We start from the raw sequence: 23,630 nt of genomic DNA, 5'->3' as shown, positions 1-23,630 counted from the left end.
GTCTCTTTAAATCCCGAAGAGTCAAGAGGGTCACAGCTGTCTCTGAGACTCCAAACATATCAGATTGGGATGAAGAAGGCGGGTCCCCTTTAACTCACTCGGTATGGCAGTCCTTTCGCAGTCTCACCGTCTTTAAACAAACTTTAAACACAGCCTCACCCTGACTCTAAACACAGAGTGCCCGGGGTGTATGTCTTTTTAAATCCCGAAGAGTCAAGAGGGTCACAGCTGTCTCTGAGACTCCAAACGTATCAGATTGGGATGAAGAAGGCGGGTCCCCTTTAACTCACTCAGTATGGCAGTCCTTTCACAGTCTCACCATCTTTAAGCAGGCTTTAAAACACAGCCTCACGTTTCCTGCTGGCGGCGGGGCTGGGCAGCTCTGGCGCTCAGACGGACGGGTTGCCGCCCGGGAAGAAGCTGCGCATGGCCTACGCGATGGGGCCGCTGCTCAAGTTCCAGATCTGTGTTTCCTGAGGATACAGACGGGTGTTTGAGGAGTACATGCAGGTTATTAGCCAGCGGTACCCAGACATCCGTATTGAAGGGGAAAATTATCTCCCTCAGCCTCTTTATAGACATATAGCATCTTTCCTGTCAGTCTTCAAACTAGTGTTAATAGGCTTCATTATTGTTGGCAAGGATCCTTTTGCTTTCTTTGGCATGCAAGCTCCAAGCGTCTGGCAGTGGGCTCAGTTCTGTTTCCTTTCTTGAATATTGGAATGATGATGGCTAAACCCCAGTCCTCTAGGATCACGACTCCTCTCTTTTTAACTTTATCTGATGAGATAAATTCTTGGACTAGTCTTTTATTAATTAATACTTTCCTATGTGTTCTGGTCACGTGGGTTTCTTGCAAACAAATCAAGTCCAATTTTTCCTTTTTCAATAGATGAAAGATTCTTTTCCTCTTGTCAGGGGAGTTCAAACCTCAAAGGTTCCAACTTAATACCTGCAGAGACATTGTGTAATTATTCTGTTTTCCCTCCAACTGCTCCTAATAGTTGTTCTTGATCTGTCAGTGGTATCACTTTCTCTGGTTTATCCAGTCCCAATGGTAACTTTGCTGGGTCCGAAACTCCTGGTCTTGGTATCTTCGGTTCTTTTTCCTCTGCCTCTTTTTGTAGATCTTCCTCGTGGTCTTTCAGAAATCTCACTTTGTCCTCCTCTGATCTTATCTTCACCTTTTTCCCTTTGTAAGTGAAAGACAGGCCCTGGGGAAACTCCCACCTGAAAATAATACTGTTTCTTCTTAGCAAGTACACTAGGTCTCCATAATTAGCTCTAAGGTCCAGTAGATGTTTTGGGATATCTTTAAAAATTTCTATCCTTGAATCCTCTATTTCCAATGATTTCTGGTAATGAAGGCTCAATATTTTATCCCTCTCTTCTTTGGATCTGAATGTAATCAAACAGTCTCTTACCCTGTTCTTTCTTCCCCCTTTGCCCCCTTTGCCAAGTCTAAAGGCAGTCACTATCTTAAAGTCTTTATCTGGATCAAGGCCCCAGAATTCTTCAAATTCCTGTGTAAGGAAGTCACTCAAATTACCTTCTTCCAATTCTGGTACCGCCCTGATCCTTAAATTGGTCTGTTTATCTTTAAGTTCAATTAAGGACAATTGTGCCTTATGGTCCTCTAGTTCAGTGTTTCCCAACCTTGGGCCTCCAGATGTTTTTGGCCTACAACTCCCATCATCCCTAGCTAGCAAGACCAGTGGTCAGGGATGATGGGAATTGTAGTTCAAAAACAGCTGGAGGCCCAAGGTTGGGAAACACTGCTCTAGTTGTTTGTTAATTGGCTGTATCTTTTCTTCTACTGCCAACGCCTTCTCTTTTGCTTCCTCAGCAATTTTTCTTGTCAATTTAGATTCCTGCAGCAATCGATCAATGGCCTGTGTGTTAGAGCTGATAGTTGTGGTGTTTAAATCAATTTTGGCTGACAATTTTTCCAAAGCTCCAAATATTTTATCTAATGATGCATTTAATGTCTCTTCAGAGCCCAAACCTTTTGCTCCAGGTTGCCCAGTATCTTCTTTTCCTAGGACAGGAGGGGCTACTATTGATTGTCTTCGTTGTTGCTGCCTGGTTTTTATCCTTGAAGGTTTTTCCTGGGGTTTGAGCTGATCCATTACTTTATCTTTAGAACTCAAGGTCACTCTCACGGTTCAGATTTCTTTTGTAATGGGAAAATTTCCTAGCCAGCTGTAGCGGAAAATCCCCAGCTATGTCACAAGCCTCCTCTAGGGGAGGACCTTGGCCACAATGTTCTTTTCAAAGCAACTTGTTTCTAAAGGCAGTAGTATCCTTTTTAACTTTCCAATTTTCCAGTCAAAAGCAACAGTTACAAAGGGGGTCCTTCAATATTTTCAGTTCAATTGCAGAGTAGTCACATATAGTTACAATGTCTATAAACAGTGCAAGACTTTTCCTGCTGTCTCTGGCAGACTAATATCAGGGATTAAGCGGTGGTCTCCCCCCCCCACACCATTTTCCCTCCAATCAAAAGGTTTCTTCTCCTACCCCCCCCCCCCACTCTGAGAGGGAGTTCTTATGTCTGGCATTACAATTTAGCTCCTTTTAGTTCAAACTTTTCCAGTTCTTAGCTTCAAAAGTCTTTGCTGTAGTCCTATTTACAAAACCGGAAGACGGACTTCCTTTTTGCGCCTTCCCGCTTCAGTGCCAAATTCAAGTTCGTTGCGTCGGTCAAAGGAAACAAATCCTTTGATCTCCCAATTTTTTACAGGATCTTACTCACGGGTTGTAGTTTAGAAGCCGAATTTTCAAAGGAAAAAGGTCAGCGCTCTCCGGCATCAGCTGTGCAGCTTCACTCCGCAGAAGTAGCGATCAACTCTCAGCACCGCGCCGCACACCCCGTCTTGTTCCGGAGCTCTTTGCCGAGTTCCTTTACAAAACGGGGTGGGGGGCAAAAGGTGCCTGCCAAGTCCCATGGTCGCAGGCTTCACTCGCCTGCGGTTTTCGAGAGGGTCCCCGCTTCGCTGCAGCGGGTAAACCCGATTTCTGCGGAGCTTCTCCCTCCAATTCAGAGGGATTCCGCCATTGCCGATGGCGCCGCCTCCGGAAGTCCCCTTGTTTCCATTTCTGGGCCAGTAATATTTTGCCGCGTTTACTGCATATTGGAAAAGTTTATGATCCTTTCTATTTATCTCATTTCCGACAATTCCTAAGAGAAAGGCCTCTGGTTTCTTAACAAATGTATATTTCAACATTTTTTTTCAGTTCATTATATATCAACTCCCAGAAGCTTTTCACTTTCTTACATTCCCACTACATATGGTAAAATGTACCATCCTTTTCTTTACATTTCTATCACTTCTTACATGTTTTATACATTTTTGCTAGTTTTACTGGTGTAATATACCATCTATATATCATTTTCATAATATTTTCCTTTAATGCAGTACATGCAGTAAATTTAATACTTTCATTCCATAGTTTTATCCAATCATTAAATTGTATATTATGACCAATGTCTCTGGCCCATTGTATCATAACTGATTTGACTTCTTCATCCTTTGTATGCCATTCCAACAATATCTTATACATTTTGGATATAATTTTATATTCATTATTTATTATTTCTAATTGAAATTTAGAATCTTTCTCTACATATCCATGTTCTTTAAGATCTTTTTAAAACATTTCATTTATTTGAAAATAATGCAACCAGTCATATACCAACTCTTTTACTTCTTCATAGGGTTTCATTTTCCATTTCCCCCCTTCTTTAACAATCAAATTTCAATATGTAATCCAATTCTTTCTCATATTAATTTTTTTAACACTCATAACCTCTAATGGAGACAACCAGTGTGGAGTTTTTGGTTCAAGTAGGTTTTTATACCTATCCCATATTTCTATCAACGATCTTCGGAAAATGTGGTTCTCAAAACCTTTATGGATTTTCTTCTTTTCAGCCCATAGATACGTGTGCCATCCAAATCTGTTATCAAATCCTTCTATGTCTAGCAACTCCGTGTTTTCTAATTTTATCCATTCCTTTAACCAACAGAGACATGAGGCTTCATAGTACAGTTTCAAGTCTGGCAAGGCGAAGCCTCCTCTTTCTTTAGCGTCAGTTAATAACTTAAACTGAATTCTTGGCTTCTTACCCTGCCAGATATACCTTGAAATCACTCTTTGTCATTCTTTAAAAGTCCCAGTCCCCTTGATTATTGGAATCGTTTTTCAATAGAAATAATAACTTTGGCAGCACGCTCATCTTTATCATTGAAATCCTCCCCCAAAACGACAATTTCATTCGTCCCCACACTTCCAGATCTTTCTTTATCCCATTCCACACTGGTATATAATTATTCCGATATAAATCTATATTCTTGGGGGTTATCCAAATACCCAAATATTTCACTTTTTTCACCACCTCTATACCTATTTGTTGTTGTATTATTTCTGTCTTGCCTGGATCCATATTCTTAGCAATTATTTTGGTCTTTTTTTTATTCAATATAAATCCTGCCACTTGGCCAAATCTCTCCACCTCAACAAGTATATTTTTAATACTTTCCAAAGGCTCTTCCACCGTTATGACCAGGTCATCGGCAAAGGCTTTAACCTTATATTCATTCCAGCCTACTGCAACCCCTTTTATTGCCTCATTTTCCCTTATGGATTTTAGAAAGACCTCCAGCACCATGATGAATAACAGTGGCGAAAGTGGGCACCCCTGTCGTGTACCCTTAGTTATCCCTATTTCATCCGTAATCATATTGCTTACAATTAATTTAGCTTTCTGTTCTGTATATATTGCCTTTATTCCATTGAGAAATTCCTTCCCCACCTCCATATATTATAAATTTTTTAACATAAAATCCCAAGATATATTATCAAAGGCCTTTTCTGTGTCCACAAATATTAACATAGCTTGTTTCTCATTTCTGGCAGTCAGATATTCCAAAATATTAATTACAGTATATTCCTTACATTATCTTTCATCTGTGCCAGGTAGGAAACCCGCTTGATCCTTATGAATAATTTCTTGTAATATTTTTTTAATCCTTTTTGCTAAAATACTTGCAAAAATTTTGTAATCTGTATTGAGCAATGAAATAGGCCTATAATTTTTAACTTGTGTTAAATCCGAATCTTGTTTTGGTATAAATGTAATAAATGCTTCTTTCCATGTTTCTGGAATTTCCCTTTCCTTGAGAATATTATCCATAACTTCTTTCAAGGGTATTGACAGGATGTGTTTCATTTCTTTATAGTAGCTTGTTGTAAATCCATCTGGTCCCGGAGCTTTCCCTTTTTAAAGTTCTCTTATAGTCTCTTTTATTTCATCAATTTCTATTGGGGCATTCAGCCTATCTTTTTTTTCTGTCGGGATCTTCTGCACCTTTTTTCCCTTTAAATATCTTTCTATCTTCCTCATATTATTCTTCTCTGTTCTTTTATATAAATGTCTATAAAAATCCAAGAATCCTTTTTAAATACCTTTTGGAGTGTCTATTTCTTCACCCTCCACGATGATTTTGTTGATTGAATTCTGTTCTTTTCTTTTTTTGATTTGCCATGCCAGCCATTTACCTTATTTGTTAGCCGATTCAAAGTTCCTTTGTCTCATTCTTTTTATGTTCCATTCTACTTCTTTGTTGATTATCATCACAAATTGAGTTTGCAGAGTCTTTATATTCTGTTTTACTTTCTCATTATTCGGTTTTTTAACTAATTTTTGTTCATTATCCATTATTTGTTTTAAGATTTCCCTTTTCCCCCTTTTCTCTGCTTTTATTTTTAATTGAATTCTGCTGAATAAAAAATCCTCTCATAACCGCCGTGCTGGTATCCCATACTGTGTTGATTTTCGTGCCTTTGTTAGAGTTGTTTATAAAATAGTCCATCAGAGTCTTTTGGGCTTTCTCAACAATTTTTTGGTCATCTAGGAGATAATCATTCATTCTCCATCTAAACGTTCTCTCTTCATATCCTTGTAATTCAAATTTTATTGGGCTATGGTCTGAAATTATTTTCGGTTGAATTTCTATTTGCCTGATTCTTGGAGTTAATTCATTTGAGACCCATATTTGATCAATTCTCGACATTGACTGATTTGGGTCTGAATAGAATGTAAATTGTTTTTCCAGTGGGTGTCTCAATCTCCAAATATCAATTAAGTTGCAGTTTTTTATCATCGAAAAAAATGTCTTTGGTAATTTCCCTTCTTTACTAAGCCCTACTGCTCTTAGTCTATCCATTTCCAATGACACCACACCATTTATGTCCCCCATTATTATAATCTTTTGGTCTATATATTCAAACAGCTTTTCTTCCAAATTTTTTAAAAAATCAGTTTTGTTTCCATTTGGTGCATAGATCCTGACAATTATTATTTTTTTCCCTTGCCATTTGATCTGGACTGCAATGATTCTTCCTTCTTCAGCTTTAAAAATTTGTTGAGCTTCGATTTTATTCCTCACATATAATACAACCCCTCTTTTCTTATCTTTATCGGAAGATATGAATTTGTTTCCCAATCTTTTGTTAATCAAAACTTTTCTATGTTTTCTTGCCACATGAGTTTCTTGTAGGCAAATTATATCCATTTTTTTTCCTTTTTAAACATTGCTCAATTTTATTCCTTTTTTCCTGTCATTCATTCCATTAATGTTCCAATTCCAAATTTTTAATGCCATTATAACCTCTTAATTAAATAAAGGCTTTTGTTGTTATTTATAATCCTTCTGCTTTCTCTTCTTCTTCTTCTTCTTCCTCCTCCTCCTCTTCTTCTGTCACCTTTCCTTTCTCTTCTTCATCATCATCCTTTGGACCCGCTCCTCCTGCTCCTGCTCCTCCTACAGCTCCTTTTTCTTCATCATCTTCTACTCTTAATTCTTTATATTTTCTCTGGAACTTGCTTGTCTCTTCTGGACTTGTCAGTCTATGTTTCTTACTTTTATAAAAAAATGAAATTCCTTCAGGAAATTCCCATCTGAATTCAATGTTGTTTCTCTTAAGAATTTGAACAAATGCTTTGTATGGGTCTCTTCGTTTCAGTAGTCTTATTGGAATGTCTTTAAAGATGATAATATAGCTTCCATTGCTGTTTAATCTTTTTTCTCTGTTCTTTTGTAATATCAGATTTCTCATGTCTCTGTCTTTAAATGTTATTAAACAGTCTCCTGGAACTTTCCGTGTTTTAGCTGATCTTACTCTCATTCTGAATGCACTTTGAACTGTTTTTGCAACCTCTTCTGACTCTATCTCTAACCATTGGGCCAACTCTTTTATCAGTTTCTCCTTGATGTTCTCTCCCTGTGTCTCCAGTATGGCTCTCAACCTCAGATTGCCTTCTCTCTGTCTCAGTTCATTCATTGCGATCACATCAAAAACTTCCTCCTGGGTTTTATTCATCTCTGACATACCTGTTTTCATTTTCTCTTCCTCTCTTTTCATCTCCTTCATTTCTATTTTCGTTCTCTTCCACCCTTCCTCTAATTTTTGTGTTATTTTAGAGACATCTTTTATTTGACCTTTAAGTTCATTAACTGATTCATCAATTTTTTTTATCCATTTTACCAATTCTATTATCCACCTGTTCTAATTTAGTTTCTAAATTCTTTTCACTTTGTTTAATTTCTGCAAACATTCTCAAAATTTTTGCTTTAAATTCTGACTCCTGTTTCGACCCTTTCCTATCCGCTGGTGTTCCTTCACTCGTTTTTTTCCATTTTTTCCATAATGTCTATTTATAACAAACAATAAATTTCAAATTATAATAGTCAACCTTTTGATGATATCAAATCACACCAATTAACAAAAGTGTATCAACTCCCTCTAAGGATCGGAGAGGGTAAGGTCTGCAGATCCAGCCAAAGGAAGGTAGAAGTTATTAAATAGTTCCTAATTCAAAAGTTTTTAGTTCTGCCGAAAGATGATAATGAAGAGAGGATGATATGGCCCGTATAGCTTTTTGCCACCAATTAGGCTAATCCTTAATAGTATCTTCCGCCACCAATTAGGCTATTTCCAATTAGCTGGGGATAGCAAAAAACCAAAGTCCAAAATAATCCAGAACAGATAAGTCACAGTAAATAAGGAGAATTTTAACCAATTATGAAGATTATAATCCATTTACGGAAATTATGATCCACTATATCCAATTATAGTAACTGTATTTAAGTTGTATCTCACGAAGACTTCCCACCAAAGTTAATCCAAAAATGTAAAATTAGTCCAAAAATTATTCCAAAAATGTAAAATAGGACTTCCCAAGCCGGAGATAGGAGCAGGTCAAACTTAAAAATTAGGGTGAAGAGATATTAATCCATTACTATACTGACCAGTCACAAATTTCTTGCAAAAATAGATCCAAAGTTATAAAGGGAATATAAAAAATGAAAAATAGAATAAAATTAAAAAAAATGAGAGAAAGTTCCAAGTCCAAATAAGTTCCAAGTCCAAATAAGAATGGTTTTGAATCCAAATAAAAATACTTTAAACAGTTTCTAATTCTGGGGAAAATATAATCCGTAGATAGATTCCATAAGTCCAAAATTTCAATTTAAATATACTGTATCTAGCCAATTAAATTCATTATATTATTTGTTATATCCAATCAGTCCGTGAATTTGCTATAAAGAGAAAAATATAAGAAAATAAAAGCCACCCACACTTAAAAGCAATCCCGGCCACTGTGAAATCAGCCACCAATAAAGCAGCCTAGAAAACAAAAGAGAAAAAGCCAGAACAGAAAAACAAGTTGTAGTTCCCTGTTTGACCACAGGGTTCCAAGTCCCAAATATTCTATTTGCAATATAAAAAGTTTTTGGTAACTTATAGCTTGATTTTTCCCCTATTCCAAATAATAATGATATTAAAAATTAACTATTTGCGATCCTTCCAAGAAGGAGAAAAAAAAAAAAGAAGAGAGTCCAGCTGAAATAGCATTCAAATATTGCCTTCTTTTCTTTTACTTCCCAACAAGAAGCACTGTTCTAAAAATAGTAACAATGGAGTCTGAAGCTCCGTTGCGCAGATATTCCAAAAGTGAAACCTGAATTATAACCCTAACCCTAACTCCTTCGATCTCAGTACTTTATATCTTTGAGGACTTTCAAAGTTTCAGCCCTCTTCCCCCTTTTTAACTTTGTTATTTTTCCACTACTACTTCTCAAAGAGTTACTTTTAAAAGTTTCAGAAGGAGGAAAGAGATCAAAGCCGCTAGCGGCTACTCACTCCCCATTTCCAGCTCTGCTTGCAGTCCTGCGTCTAGGCTGATTTCAGAAGACGGCTGACCTCCATAGTTTTAACTTTTTAATCCGAATCCTTCCTTGAGCCAAATTGATCCTTTTTTTGTTAAAATTAGGTCCGAATTTCTTATGTTTTGAGAGTTGAGCACTTTCCCTGCAAGCTCGGGGCTTCGCTTTCCGAAGGCAGCAATGGCTTCCCCTCAGCCCGCTTCCTTGCCCGCCGTTCTATTCGCTCCAAATAGGAGTTACCTGACGGCCAGACGATCAGCGTTTCGGCATCAGCGGGAACCAGAACTCCTGGACATCCACCAGAGAGTGTTTTCGGGGGCTACTGCACCCCGAACCACCCCCTTTCCCTTCGGAAAGCCTGGGATTCTCCAAGCAGAAAAATCCCCGCTTGCGCTGGGATTGGGCTCAACTGGAAGTTCCCATGCATATACTCAACCTGATCTCGTTTTTTGACAGAATTACAAGCCTGGTAGATAAGATAAGATAAGATACCGGTCTTCGGAGTGCCGAGCCGCTGCAAGTGCTTGCGCCGCCATCTTGCCTCTTTCATTCAGCAAGATGAAGGGAACGCAGTGGTTGTAGCCTACCTTGATTTCAGCAAGGCATTTGACAAGGTGCCCCATGATATTCTTGTAAAGAAGCTGGTAAAATGTGGTCTTGACTATGCTACCACTCAGTGGATTTGTAACTGGCTGACTGACCGAACCCAAAGGGTGCTCATCAATGGTTCCTCTTCATCTTGGAGAAGAGTGACTAGTGGGGTGCCACAGGGTTCTGTCTTGGGCCCGGTCTTATTCAACATCTTTATCAACGACTTGGATGATGGACTCAAGGGCATCCTGATCAAATTTGCAGATGACACCAAACTGGGAGGGGTGGCTAACACCCCAGAGGACAGGATCACACTTCAAAACGACCTTGACAGATTAGAGAACTGGGCCAAAACAAACAAGATGAATTTTAACAGGGAGAAATGTAAAGTATTGCACTTGGGCAAAAAAAATGAGAGGCACAAATACAAGATGGGTGACACCTGGCTTGAGAGCAGTACATGTGAAAAGGATCTAGGAGTCTTGGTTGACCACAAACTTGACATGAGCCAATAGTATGACGCGGCAGCTAAAAAAGCCAATGCAATTCTGGGCTGCATCAATAGGAGTATAGCATCTAGATCAAGGGAAGTAATAGTGCCACTGTATTCTGCTCTGGTCAGACCTCACCTGGAGTACTGTGTCCAGTTCTGGGCACCACAGTTCAAGAAGGACACTGACAAACTGGAACGTGTCCAGAGGAGGGCAACCAAAATGGTCAAAGGCCTGGAAACGATGCCTTATGAGGAACGGCTAAGGGAGCTGGGCATATTTAGCCTGGAGAAGAGGAGGTTAAGGGGTGATATGATAGCCATGTTCAAATATATAAAAGGATGTCACATAGAGGAGGGAGAAAGGTTGTTTTCTGCTGCTCCAGAGAAGCGGACATGGAGCAATGGATCCAAACTACAAGAAAGAAGATTCCACCTAAACATTAGGAAGAACTTCCTGACAGTAAGAGCTGTTTGACAGTGGAATTTGCTGCCAAGGAGTGTGGTGGAGTCTCCTTCTTTGGAGGTCTTTAAGCAGAGGCTTGACAACCATATGTCAGGAGTGCTCTGATGGTGTTTCCTGCTTGGCAGGGGGTTGGACTCAATGGCCCTTGTGGTCTCTTCTAACTCTATGATTCTATGATTCTATGACTTGCAGTAGAAACTGGAAGTCACATCGGAGCCCCATGTTGTGGGTGCCCTGCAACCCCAGGCCCCCTAGAGCTGGCACTTATGCTCTATGATCTGAACCCCTTAATGTAGAAGGCCCTCTGCCTGGTTCCCTGTAACCTTACAGTGAGGGAACTGCCAGAAGGTCCTCGGCGCTGGACCTCAGTGAACAATGGGAGTGGAGACGCTCCTTCAGGTATACTGGGCTGAGGCCATTTAGGGCTTTAAAGGTCAGCACCAACACTTTGAATTGTGCTTGGAAACGTACTAGGAGCCAATGTACAGTGAGGGAAAAAAGTATTTGACCATCTGCTAAATTTGCCCCTTTGCCCTCTGATGAAGAAATGACCAGTCCATAATTTTAATGGTAGGTTTATTGTAGCTGTGAGAGACAGAATAACAACAGGAAAACCCCCAGAAACTTAGAAGACAAAAGTCAGAGATTGATGTTCATTATAATGAGTGAAATAAGTATTTGATTCCCTATCAACCAGCCAGATGTCAGGATACCTGGTATCTTCACTGTATGTAACGAGCTGAAAGGCCATCGGCATGGGATAAAACATCTCCTACCACTCTCTGGATCCATTAAGTGGCAGGGGCCACTTAATTTGTATCCTGAAAGGCAGGATATAGATAACTGTAATAAATAAAATAAGAGTAAGCATGTTGGATGTTGGCTTTTCTCAGCTGAGGTGGCAGCCCAATGGTGCCTGATCTGTGGGGAAAAAGGAAAAGAAATCTGTTCAAGAAAGAGTTCAGTCTGAAGGCTGTTTATAAAAGTAAGAAAATGCACATGGCTACAGCTGAATGGGGTCTGGGTTTAATGACATTGACTTGGAAACATTTTACCTAAACAAAGGGAAGAGGAAGAGGAAGAGAGAGAGAGAGAGAGAGAGAGAGAGAGAGAGAGAGAAAGAAAGAAAGAAAGAAAGAAAGAAAGAAAGAAAGAAAGAAAGAAAGAAAGAAAGAAAGAAAAAGAAAGGCACAAGGTGAGTGAGTTATGGGGTGTAAAACTGCAGTCAAGTACAACATCCCTACAGTGGACATGTTAAGGGATGTTTTGTCCCACTCGGGAGAAGACTTCCTGTTTCCTCCTGAACTGGGAAAGACTTGAAGAGGGTGCGGTCTGTTGTACTAGCAAGAAGGAGCACACAGCCTTCATGTTCTGATCAGTGTGTCTTCTTCATTTTGGATATTGCTGTGTGTTTGGAGAAGTGACTGCTTAGTCGCCGTCACTTGGGACTAACTTCTTTATGGAATGATTCTAGTTGTTATGTAACCTAAGTCTGCCTTCAGGGATATGTCTGTGAACCTGAATGAATCTGTTGAGTAAACTACTTTTATATTAACGTTAATCAGATTCTTGTGTTTATTCTTTTTAAGAGGGATTAGAGGGGATTTTACCAGGAAGGAATCTTTAATAGTAAGACTCAGATGAGTCAGCAACAAGCTGATCGCTGCGTAATTTAAAAAGGGAGATGTTTGGAACTCTGCTAGAATATGGAACTCGCTAGCGCAAGTTAGGAAGGATACCATTAAATAATATATCCTCTCCTGCCTCCCTAATCATCCCCACATGAGTCTTATTGGGAAACTCTGCTTCTGCTTAGTATAGAAAGTTTCTGAGGTAGGATGGAGAACCTTTTCCAGGCAAGGGCCACATTCCCTCATGGGCGACCTTTCAGGGGCCACATACCAGTGTGAGCAGGACCAGAGGGGAAAGTGGGCAAGACAAACAATGCTACTCTTACCCTGCATTCCAAAAACCATTCATACACAATTTAGAGACTTTGACACCCACACCCACATGCAGACACCTTGCAGTCAAGCTAGAAGCAACATCCAAGGACATATTCCAGCCTGGCAGAAAGACCTGGGGGAGGCCTTTTGCTGGTCTGGTGAGGGGGCAGGCCTGGAGAGAGTGCCAAAGGCCTGAAGGACCAAAGTGCCACACATTGTTTTTGCTTCCAATTCCACTGCCTCCATGTGGCAGCTGCTGGGTAACCTTGGGCTAGTCACACTTCTCTGAAGTCTCTCAGCCTCACTCACCTCACAGAGTGTTTGTTGTGGGAGAGGAAAGGAAAGGAGATTGAGACTCCTTCGGGTAGTGATAAAGCAGGATATCAAATCCTAACTCTTCTTCTTCTCCTCCTCCTCTACTTTTGCAGCCCCAGACCTCCAGTTTGCAGGGACCTCAACTGTTCTCCAGGAATTCTCAAAGATTATTGACAGAGACTCTGCGATTATATCTGCAAGCTTGGGTGCAGCTCATCAGGCCTTGGAGATTTGAATTCATTTAAAGTAGCTCGTTGTTCCCTTACCCTCTCTTTTCCTATCTTGGGCTGCAGCTCCCTCCTTACATCATTCCTTCTGTTATCACCAGGTTGAGCAGTCCAGCCTTCTCTCTGTCACCCAATACCATTTCACGTCTTCACGCAGAGGACCTACCCCTTGTTTGTTCTTCTTCTGGCTTTGAATATAGTCAAATAAACCTTTTTAAATTGTTTTTAACCTCTCTTGCAAGCCTAAGCTCATTCTGAGCTTTAGCCCGCCTGACTTCCCCCCTGCAACTATTGGCTACTCATGCATGCTCCTCCTTTGTGATTTCCCCTTTCTTCCATTTCTCATACATGCCCTTCTTAACCCTCAGCTCATCTGCAAACTGTTACCAGACGTCCCCGTTTCCTGGAGACAGTTCCCGGATTTGCGAATAAGTCCCCAGACAAATTCCATCCCCGGAATGTCCCCGGATTTCATCTAACATCCCCGGGAAACGCAGTCTCAGCAGCCTGGAGCAGTTGGCTCTGGCTGACTTCAGGAGCTGCTCGGAAGTCCCCATATGATGGTGGTACAGGGGCTCAAAGATGCAGCTTTTGGGCTGTCTCTCAGTTAGGCAACGGGAAGCCTCCCTTCCCAGCTGAGGGATCCCAGCTCCCTCCTGCTTGCACGCAAGTAGGAATGGGATTGGGGCTGCTCCAATAGGCAGTGGAGGTTCTGTGGGTGTTGAGGCCCCCAGGGCTCCCAGAGATGGTGCCTATGCTGGGCTGACTCTGCTGGGGGATTTAGGTCCACCCATCTAGGCTCTCCAAATCATCCTGGGTCAAATCAGATGATATTGCTACAAGAGTTGGGCACCACCCCCACTCTCTGCCGAGTGTCGGTGAGATCCCAGGGGGTTCCAGGCACTCACCCAAGGTTTGTGGTCTTTTGGAGAACTAAAGACATGGCAGACACTGTTGCAACTTTAAGAACTATGGCTTATTCACCTATTTACACCTTCAGTCTGTCTGGAGGGAGTCCAGATCTTACAGCATGACCATTTCAAGAGGGGTTTATTCAGGGGTGTATGAAGGGGGGGCAGGGGGTGCAACCCAGGGGAGGTGACAAGATGGCCCACTGCCCCCCCAGCTGCAGAGCGGCCAAGATCACATGTGCAGCATCCGTACAAGCTACCGCTTGAGCACTGTCCGTACAGGCGCCACGCATGCGCACTCCATACGGGCGCTACGCATGCGCTGCCAGCTGTTTGCTCCGCCCCTTGGCGCCCCTCCCCAGGTGCTGGAGAGGCTTCCTTTGCCACTGGGTTTTCCCCCCACAGCAGTGCAGCCCTGGAGTCTGCCAATTGTTGGCCAAGCTCCAGGGGGGTTGACACTTGAGGGTTCAGTTCTGGCGGATCAATGCCAACATCAGGCTGAATTACTGTAACATACTGTCTGTGGGGCTGCCCTTGTATCTGGTCCAGAAGCTGCAACTAGGGAAGAATGCAGTAGCCAGATTACCTCTTGGCAGGGCAAGGTCAGGCAAGGTGAGGCAACTACTTCAGGTGGCAGAATCCACTGGGACAGCATATCCCATGATTGACTTTTCTTCTACCCCTTTTTCCTGATGTCAATCTTTCCTCTGCCCTTCATCCTTGGTGCACGGGGGGGGGGGGGGGGGGCATGATTTTGTGGTAAACCTCAGGTGCCAAAATCTTTTGGGCTGGCCACAGGAGCCAATTACTGGCAACGTGTTCCTCTGCTGTTGAGAAAGTGACACTGGCTGTTGATTTGCTGTCAAAACAGGCGCAAAGTTTTTGTGCTAATTTACAAAGGCCTGAACAACTCGAGTCCCAAATACCTTAAGGACAATCGGATTCTTTACACTCTGAGTTCCTCTGATGGGGCACTTCTGGCGGTCCTCCAGGCACCTGAGGTTTGCTTGACCTTTACGAGGGAGCAAGCCCTGCCCTGTGGAACTCTCTGCCTGTAGTCATTTGGCACAAACTGTCCCTGCCACCTTTTAGGCATCTCTTTAAAATTGTACTTTTAAGACAGGTCTTCACAATATTTTTATTGTTAACTAACCAATATTTATTGCTGTTCTATTGTGACATCAAACAGAGCCAAAGAGCCTCCAGGCTTCCTCTCCCTTGCAGACAAACAAACCATTCTGTAGAAAACCCGTTTGGTTTTGGCAGCAAACCCAATGATGTCTGACCAGTGAGACTGTGCTGTGATTCATCAAGAAAATGACATGTCTTTATTTCTGCCTTTCTTGTTTAAGGTTAAGCCTGAAGAAGAGTTCTGCGAAGCTCAGAAGCTGCCTGTGTTCCTATCTGGTCTGGGGCCATTGGCCCTGTATCACACGAAAGGTTGTGCAGCAGGAGCTGTGTTGGGTTGGATCTCACCCTTTATCTCCTTGACAAAGTAGCCCAGCTCATCCTTGACAGTCTTTATCTGAAGACTATGGAGCAAGCTAGATATGAGCACATGTTTGCGGCTAGATTAAATTCCTCTTGCTATGACCTCTGGAATTTCAGCAGCTGTGGGAGGACTTGGGCACCCAGCAGGTGGGAGGTTACTCTGATGCCCCAGGAGGAGGATCAGGAATTCATGGAAATGTCAGGGTTAAATAAAGGTGACTGGAGTTGTGTGTGAGAGAAATATTATAAATGGAATTTTGAAAAAGTAAAATAACAAGAATGGAATTGTGAGTTCTTTGCAAATGCCTCTGTTATTTCTGAAGTCTTCATCGGGCCTTTTCCACACTTGGCATCTCCCTGCCACTCGCCACTTATTCCTTTGGAAACCTTTGAAGGGCTGCTCCAACCAGAGGCAGGGATTTGGGTGGGTTGGGTTTGTGGCTTCCTCGTAATGTCCTTTCAAGAAGACTTGGAAAATGAATCTCCAGCGTTCGTCAACATTGAGCCGACCCAGACAGCAGACAGCTGGGGAGAGATGCCTGTTTCCTTGCTCCCTTGCTTGCTGAGATGGGTCCTGCAAGGCAAGGGAGCCACGCTTTCCCAGGAAGTAGCAGAGGTTGCTATGCGTTGCTCCCATTTGACACATGCCCAATAATGGTTTTAAAAAAAATAAAAAACAACATTTTAATTCTTGTTTTCATTATTACAATTCATTGGCTGCCTTGAGTTCCTTTGGATAAATTTAGGAAAAACCAACCATTTCCAGTGCTTGGCCCAGGACCAAGAAAGGACAGCAAATGGTCAGTTGCCTGAAGATATCTTGAGCCGTCTCCAGTATGGACTGAACAAGGGAAGGGTTAATAATGTTGCATTTCATCTCAGCTCTACACCTTCACAAACCTGGATGATGATGATGATGATGATTACATTTATTCAAAAGTTACAACACAGCTATGCCCACTACCATACCATAATAAAGCCTCCTGGTGTATTCTGGGCTCTAGGAGACTTAGTTTGATCAGAATTGAGTTTACACTTCTAGAGTTAACACTAAATACATTACTTCTGTTAAAGGAGCCACCCAAGACTGGAGGGCTGAGAAAATTTGTGTCCCGGGCTTCTTTGACTCATCTACCCATGTACTATCTGAATCCAAGGGGGCCATTGGTTGCCAGATGTGAGCTCTATTGGCATTATTTTCAACTCCTACCCCACTATCTGAATCTACACATTTTTCTTTTTCCATTTTGCCTAACAGACACATTTTCTCAAACCAATTAGTAGTGCATTTTTATACAATATTTTCACAGCTGTATGATTTTTTTTGTACACCTTACCTCGTCTATGTGTTTTGTATATTACTTGGCTGGAGAAGTGCGTCTCAAAATTCAGAGAACTGCAAATTCAGAAGGATGGCTGTGTTTTGGTTTGTGTAATGTTTGGAAAGCATGAATTTTGTGGACTTGCCTTTAAATTCAAATTGAATTGAATTTCTTATGCTGCCATGAATGTGCTCTGCACACGCACAGAGAGAGAAGGAAGGAGAGAGTGTGCGAGAGAGAGAGAGAGAGAGCCCTCCATCTTTCCATTGAGTCAATGCTCCTTTCATTGGCTGGTGGAAGCATCATTTCACAGAAAACACTCACAATTTCTCCCTCCCTCAGATATTTTTCATTCTTGCCCAGGAGCAGATTATGAAATAGTACAGAGAAGTATTAAACTGTTTTAAAATAATATTAAATAAAAGAAGTTTCTGTAACAACAAGAGGAGAACTCAATCCAGATGTTATCTATTCCAAGGGCTTTTGAAATTCCAGATGGGGGTAGTAAAAATGTGATCTCTAACTCATGTAGCTGAAGATGGAAATTGCTCTTTGGGTGGGTTAACTTGTTTGGAGAGCACCTACATGTTATTGCATGGCCTGCCCACTGCAGGCACGCCAAGAAGCTACTGAAGTATACGGAAAAGCATTTGACTGCAAGGACCACAGCAAACTATGGCAAGTTCCTAAAGAAATGGGAGTGCCTGATCACCTCATCTGTCTCATGAGAAATCTCTACGTGGGATGAGAATTCCCTAGCCGGGTGAGGAGGAATTAAAGAACCTCTTAATGAGGGTGAAAGAGGAGAGCGTAAAATATGGTCTGAAGCTCAACATCAAAAAAACTAAGATCATGGCCACAGGTCCCATCACCTCCTGGCAAACAGAAGGGGAAGAAATGGAAGCAGTGACATATTTTACCTTCTTGGGCTCCATGATCACGGCAGATGGTGACAGCAGTCACAAAATTAAAAGATGCCTGCTTCTTGGGAGAAAAGTGATGATAAACCTAGACAGCAACTCAAAAAGCAGAGACATTACCTTGTCGGCAAAGATCCGTATAGTTAAAGCTATGGTCTTCCCAGTAGTGATGTATGGAAGTGAGAGCTGGACCATAAAGAAGGCTGATAGCCGAAGAACTGATGCTTTTGAATTATGGTGCTGGAGGAGACTCTTGAGAGTCCCATGGACTGCAAGAAGATCAAACCTCTCCATACTGAAGGAAATCAGCCCTGAGTGCTCACTGGAAGGACAGATCCTGAAGCTGAGGCTCCAATACTTTGGCCACCTCATGAGAAGAGAAGACTCCCTGGAAGAAACTCTGATGTTGGGAAAGATTGAGGGCAAAAGGAGAAGGGGACGACAGAGGATGAGATGGTTGGATAGTGTTCTTGAAGCATGTTTGACCAAACTGTGGGAGGCAGTGGAAGACAGAAGTGCCTGGCATGCTCTGGTCCAGGGGGTCACGAAGAGTCGGACACGACTGAATGACTAAACAACAACCAATATTTTTATTTCTTTCCTGAACATCACTTTTGCAAAATTATAGGTGCCCAGGGCCAGCCTTGTGCCTGCTGCATGAAGGTGACATTGTGCCATCGCCTCAAAGGGGGCTGATAGGGCAGCTGGGAAATGAAGCTACAAATCATCAGCCAGAGCTGGGAATTCCATTTCAGTTTGTCTCGCTCAACTTGTTCGGATTTTATTTTCTGTGCAGTTTTATCAATGCAGTTCGAAAGCTGGATGGAGAACCTTTTTCCTGCTAAGGGACACCTCCTGGCCACAGCCTATGCGGAGATACATTGCATTTCTATTGAAATGAGAGTAACAGGGTTGAATCCAACTAAGTTCTGTTCAAAGTAGACCCACAGAAATGATTGAACTTAAGTTATGTCATGCCTATTAACTTCAATGGGTCTACTCCGAGGAGGACCAATGTTGGCTACAACCCATGATTGTTATGGCTTGTCTCCAGCGCTAGTCGTACACAGAGTAGACCTATTGAAAACAATGAACATGACTAACATCCATGAATTTCAGTGGGTCGACACTGAATAGACCCCAATATTTGTACCACACATAAATTAGTAAATGCAGTTTTGATGCAACTCTGCACTCTCGTTTGTCCTTTTTCCAGTGATGGATTTCCTCGTGGGTTTTTTGGCGATGCCTAAGTGGCCACCCAGAGGCAGACGCTGGGTTGCCGGCACCCAGGACAGGGCAAGTGTTGTGCCCCCTTGGTGGATGGGGCGGCTGGGGTGGAGGCCTTGGAGGCTGCCCTGCTCCTTCCTCCCTTTCTCTCACCTTGTCCCAATCCACCCTGGAGGTGCCTTGTGGCCAAGGAATGGCACTGCTGGTGGGACAAGGAGGCAGCTGAAGCACCTGGCGGGAGAGGGAGGGAAGCGAGCAGGAAGGCTCAAGTTACACCCTCCTGCTTCTATTCATGCTGTGGGACCTAGTGACACCTGTCACGCAGCATGGCTGACTGCTGGGAGAAGCACCCCATCAGCTCCCACCACTGGCCTCGTTTGTTTATCCAAGCTCTCGCCCTGCAAGAACTGGCTGAGTGCCAGGCGGCCTCCTATCCTCCCCTATTTCCATGGGCTTCCGGCCTGCTCCCTCCCTGGGAAAAACTTCTCTTGGGGCCCCTCCCGCCCCCATGACTGACTCTTCCTCTCCCTCTCTATCTTTTCTGTGGCTCCTTGTTGGGGTTCTAAAGACAACAAAGTACATATGCTGCCATCTTCCTCCAGTATCTTAAAACGTGTACACCCATTAGAGAGCTCTTTGATCCAGCAGTTCATGCATCTTCTAAATAGACAAATAAAAGCAACAAAAGCATTTTTTCTTTATTAATAAAAATAAAGTATTTTTTTGTTTGTTTAAATAATTTTGACCCCACTTTTCCAGTTCAAAGGTATTATAAAAAAACAGATATACTAAACTTATAATGCATAGCATTAAGTATGCAAATATTTGCAAACCACTAAAACCTGAGAAACAACAATAAATCTCATACACATGGTTGCATTCCCATAAGTATGTATGTCTAACCTTCTTGCTGGTATGTCAATGTGATAATTATAGTTTGGGGTTGCTTTGCAAATCTGTCCAGCCCATAGACCTGATGATTGGTGCAGCCGGACTTGGAGACTGGACATTTCATGATGCTAATAGAGTTTCACCTTCCTCCCTTCCCCCAAGTTTCTGTAGCAACAGCATGAACTAATTAGCCCTCTGGCACTTGGTAATGAAAGTTAATAAACACCTCATGGGGCTTCAGGAGCAAACAGGCCCTGAACAACGGGGTGGGGGGGTGGGGGGTGGGAGAGCCAAAGGAAGTCAAGAGCAGCGGAAGCAGAGAGGAGGAGAAGCCACAGGCAAAGTTCTCACGCCTTTTGGGGCCACACCGCCAGAACTGGCCTGCGGCTTCTGCTGGAGGGGCAGTGCCAGCACCCTGCGATGCACACTGGAGGCTGCTCCATTAGGGCAAATGAGGGACTGATCCACTAGGCCCTGGTAATGAAGGGGAATGTGTTGGGAGGCTGGTGAAGACTTGCTCTGCTGCTGCCTATGCCCCATGCCTTGATGCTCCTCCTGCTGGTACAGACACCACATGGCTAAACCATAATATGTGAACAAGATCCAACTGTAAACACAGATTGTTGTCATATTTATTTCTGATAGCTATGTCATTCCTGTTTTGGATAATATTCCCAACTTTGTGTCCTGCAATGAGGACATATCTTAACCCCTAAGGAAATGTACATACAGATACACAATAATCAAATTTTTAATTCTTTGGTAGCAGATGGGCTGCATTTTCCTAACCTTTACCTCTTTCCAATGTGCAAATGGTTAAGATCATAATGTTTAACATTTTCTCTTGAAGTTTTATGTGCATATAAAACATTCTGCAGGAATGTACTTTTGAATACAAAATTTGATCCAATTACAATTTTACTAGGACTTAAAAACCATAGCCAGGAGTCTGTTTTTAGGGAGTTTTAGAATGTTGTGGCCTTTCCAGTAAATTCTAAAGCCCTTGTGGTTAAATTGCCTTGTGACTTTCTTCTGAGATTAATCTCTTGAATTCGCATGCAAATGTGCCAATATTTCAGTCCAAAATTCTGTTAGCTTTCAGAATGCGCTAATGAACACAGGAAAAACAAACGGGTACGATATTTTCTCCAGCTGTAAGTAATTGCTTATGGAGTCATCTCAACGGGCCTGACAACAAGAAAAATCTCTAGTGGCTGAATTGGAAATGAAATGCTTCATTGAAGAACTAGCAGCGTTGCCTCTCTTGAAAAAGTTAGAAACCTGCTTTGAAGAAACCTGTCTCTCTCATTGCATGCAGAGCTTGCTTCTACATGCCGCCTTTTGGGCAGAGCTGTTGCAAAGGCTCTGCAGAATGTTGTAGAAGAACTGCAGTTGCCGTGCAAACCAACCTCATGGACCTGGAATCTGCTGGAAGGAGCAGCCCCTTGCTGGCCCCGTCTTAGGCAGAAATAGCTGTGCCCCAAAGGAAAGTGCAGGCTGTGTGCTGCTTGTTGGATCACACACACTCCAACACTCTTCAGATGAAAATAGGGGCATGTCTCACTCCCCTCAACCCCCCAGAGCATTTCCTGTCAGAAGAAGGGCGAGTGCCGCCACCACCACCCCATGGGACACTGCGCACACGGCCTCCACTGTCCTGAGAAAACCCCTTAATCCTGATTTTATTTTATTCTTTGTTAGATTCACAAAAAGAAAAAACACACACCAATAAATACATTTTAGAAAGGGGCATATTAGATGCACAATAATGCACAAAGCACATCAAAACTGCATTTACTAATTTATGTTGTTGTCTTTCCTCAGGTTGGTGAGTGCTTTCTGTTCTTCAACAACATAATCATTCTCCCAGCAGACAAAGGTAATGCCACTGTTGTGATGAACACATCGGACTACCAAGCAAAACTATCAAATCTACTCCAAGATCCTACCTACCAACCTATAAAAACAGATCCCACCACCTATCTGGAAAAAACCACCAAATCCAAAATAAAAGCCTCTCCTATCAGTGAAGAAATCCAGCTAAGAATCATCCCCAGAGAAAAATCATCCAGATGCCCCAAACTCTACGGCCTCCCCAAGATACACAAAGAAGGAACACCACTCAGACCAATAGTCAGCTCCATAGGCTCACCTCTACAAAATCTCGCTAAATTTCTCGCCAAGCAACTTCAGCCCTATGCAGAATCCATCTCTTCACACGTTCCAAACTCCTTCCAGTTCATAGAAACAATAAAGAAGCAAAACCTACATCCTAATGACCTACTTGTGAGCTTCGATGTTGTATCTCTCTTCACACAAGTGCCCATTAATGAAGCCTTGACAGCCATTCAAAACAAATACAATCCCCCCGAATACATCTTGGACCTGACCAACCACTGCCTAACCAACACGTACTTCATCCACAATGGACAAAGATACAAACAGATAGAAGGAGCACCTATGGGATCACCCCTCTCACCGGTCATCGCAAACCTGTACATGGAACACTTTGAAACCAATGCTTTAGACAAGTCAGAACACAAACCCAAACTTTGGCTCAGATATGTTGACGACACCTTTGTAATTTGGCCACACGGGAAGGAAAAACTGGATAGCTTCCTCACACATCTCAACAGCCTACACCCCAAAATACAATTCACTATGGAAATAGAAGCCAACAACCAACTTCCCTTCCTTGACGTCCTAATCTACAAAAAACCTGATGGCTCCCTAGGACACACTATCTACCGGAAAAAAACACACACCAACCGCTACTTACATGCACAATCACACCACCACCCTGCACAAATAAACTCCGTAGCCAAGACTCTCATCTCCAGAACCAAACGCCTGGCTGACAAAGACCACCTGACAACTGAGTTACAGAATCTCTCAAATGTGTTAATTGCCAATGGATACCAGCAAAACAGGGTTACGAAGCTAATCCAAAAAGAAACACCCCCCAAAAACCAAGACACAGAAGAAAACAATGGCATGGCCCTCCTTCCTTATATCAAGGGCACTACAGATAAAATTAGCAAAATCCTCCATAAACACAATATCAAAACAGCCTTTTGCACCAACCAAAAAATAGCCAATATCCTCAGAAACCCCAAGGATAAAATCCAGTTGGAAAACCAAGGGGTCTATGAAATACCCTGCAAAGTCTGCCCAGCCACATACATTGGACAAACAAACAGACGAATAAATGCACGTATCGCAGAACACAAGAATGCCGTCAAAAAAGAAGAAAAAACTTCCTCTCTTTTCCAACACATGAAAGAAACAGGACACGAAATTAATTTTGCAGATTCCAAATTGCTCTTTAACATGGAACATCACCACAAGAGAATAATCATGGAAGCCATCGAGATAGAGAAACACCCTCACAACATGAACAAGCGTGACGACACATCCCGCTTGCCAGACATCTGGAAATTAGCCCTCCCCACAAAAACTGACACCAGATCCAGAGGCACACAGAACGCCATCACCAATCAACCACACCAGACCCAAACCCAGACCCTCTCCACAGATAAATTACAGACACCATCCAGTAGCCAAACCATGGTGGCACCTCCGGATGCTGCACCCCCC

The 23,630-nt window shown here is 42.4% G+C and overlaps 2 long non-coding RNA genes across 2 annotated transcripts in view; one reads left to right on the top strand and one right to left on the bottom strand.

Annotated features, from left to right (window-relative positions):
• The window catches only part of LOC309375593, a 50,192-nt gene extending 34,231 nt beyond the window's left edge, over nt 1-15,961 (top strand). The window contains exon 2 of the long non-coding RNA XR_014170971.1: nt 15,532-15,961. This is a non-coding gene — a long non-coding RNA (uncharacterized lncRNA). The remainder of the gene's footprint in view (nt 1-15,531) is intronic.
• LOC309375589 overlaps nt 1-23,630 on the bottom strand; it is a 173,636-nt gene that overhangs the window by 8,201 nt on the left and 141,805 nt on the right. The window lies entirely within an intron of this gene.

The sequence above is a fragment of the Podarcis melisellensis genome (assembly GCF_964234715.1).
Source record: "Podarcis melisellensis genome assembly, chromosome: 8".
Taxonomy (NCBI): Eukaryota; Metazoa; Chordata; class Lepidosauria; order Squamata; family Lacertidae; genus Podarcis; species Podarcis melisellensis.
The sequence above is the reverse complement of the archived record's forward strand: the minus strand, read 5'-3'. Positions and strand labels throughout refer to the sequence as shown.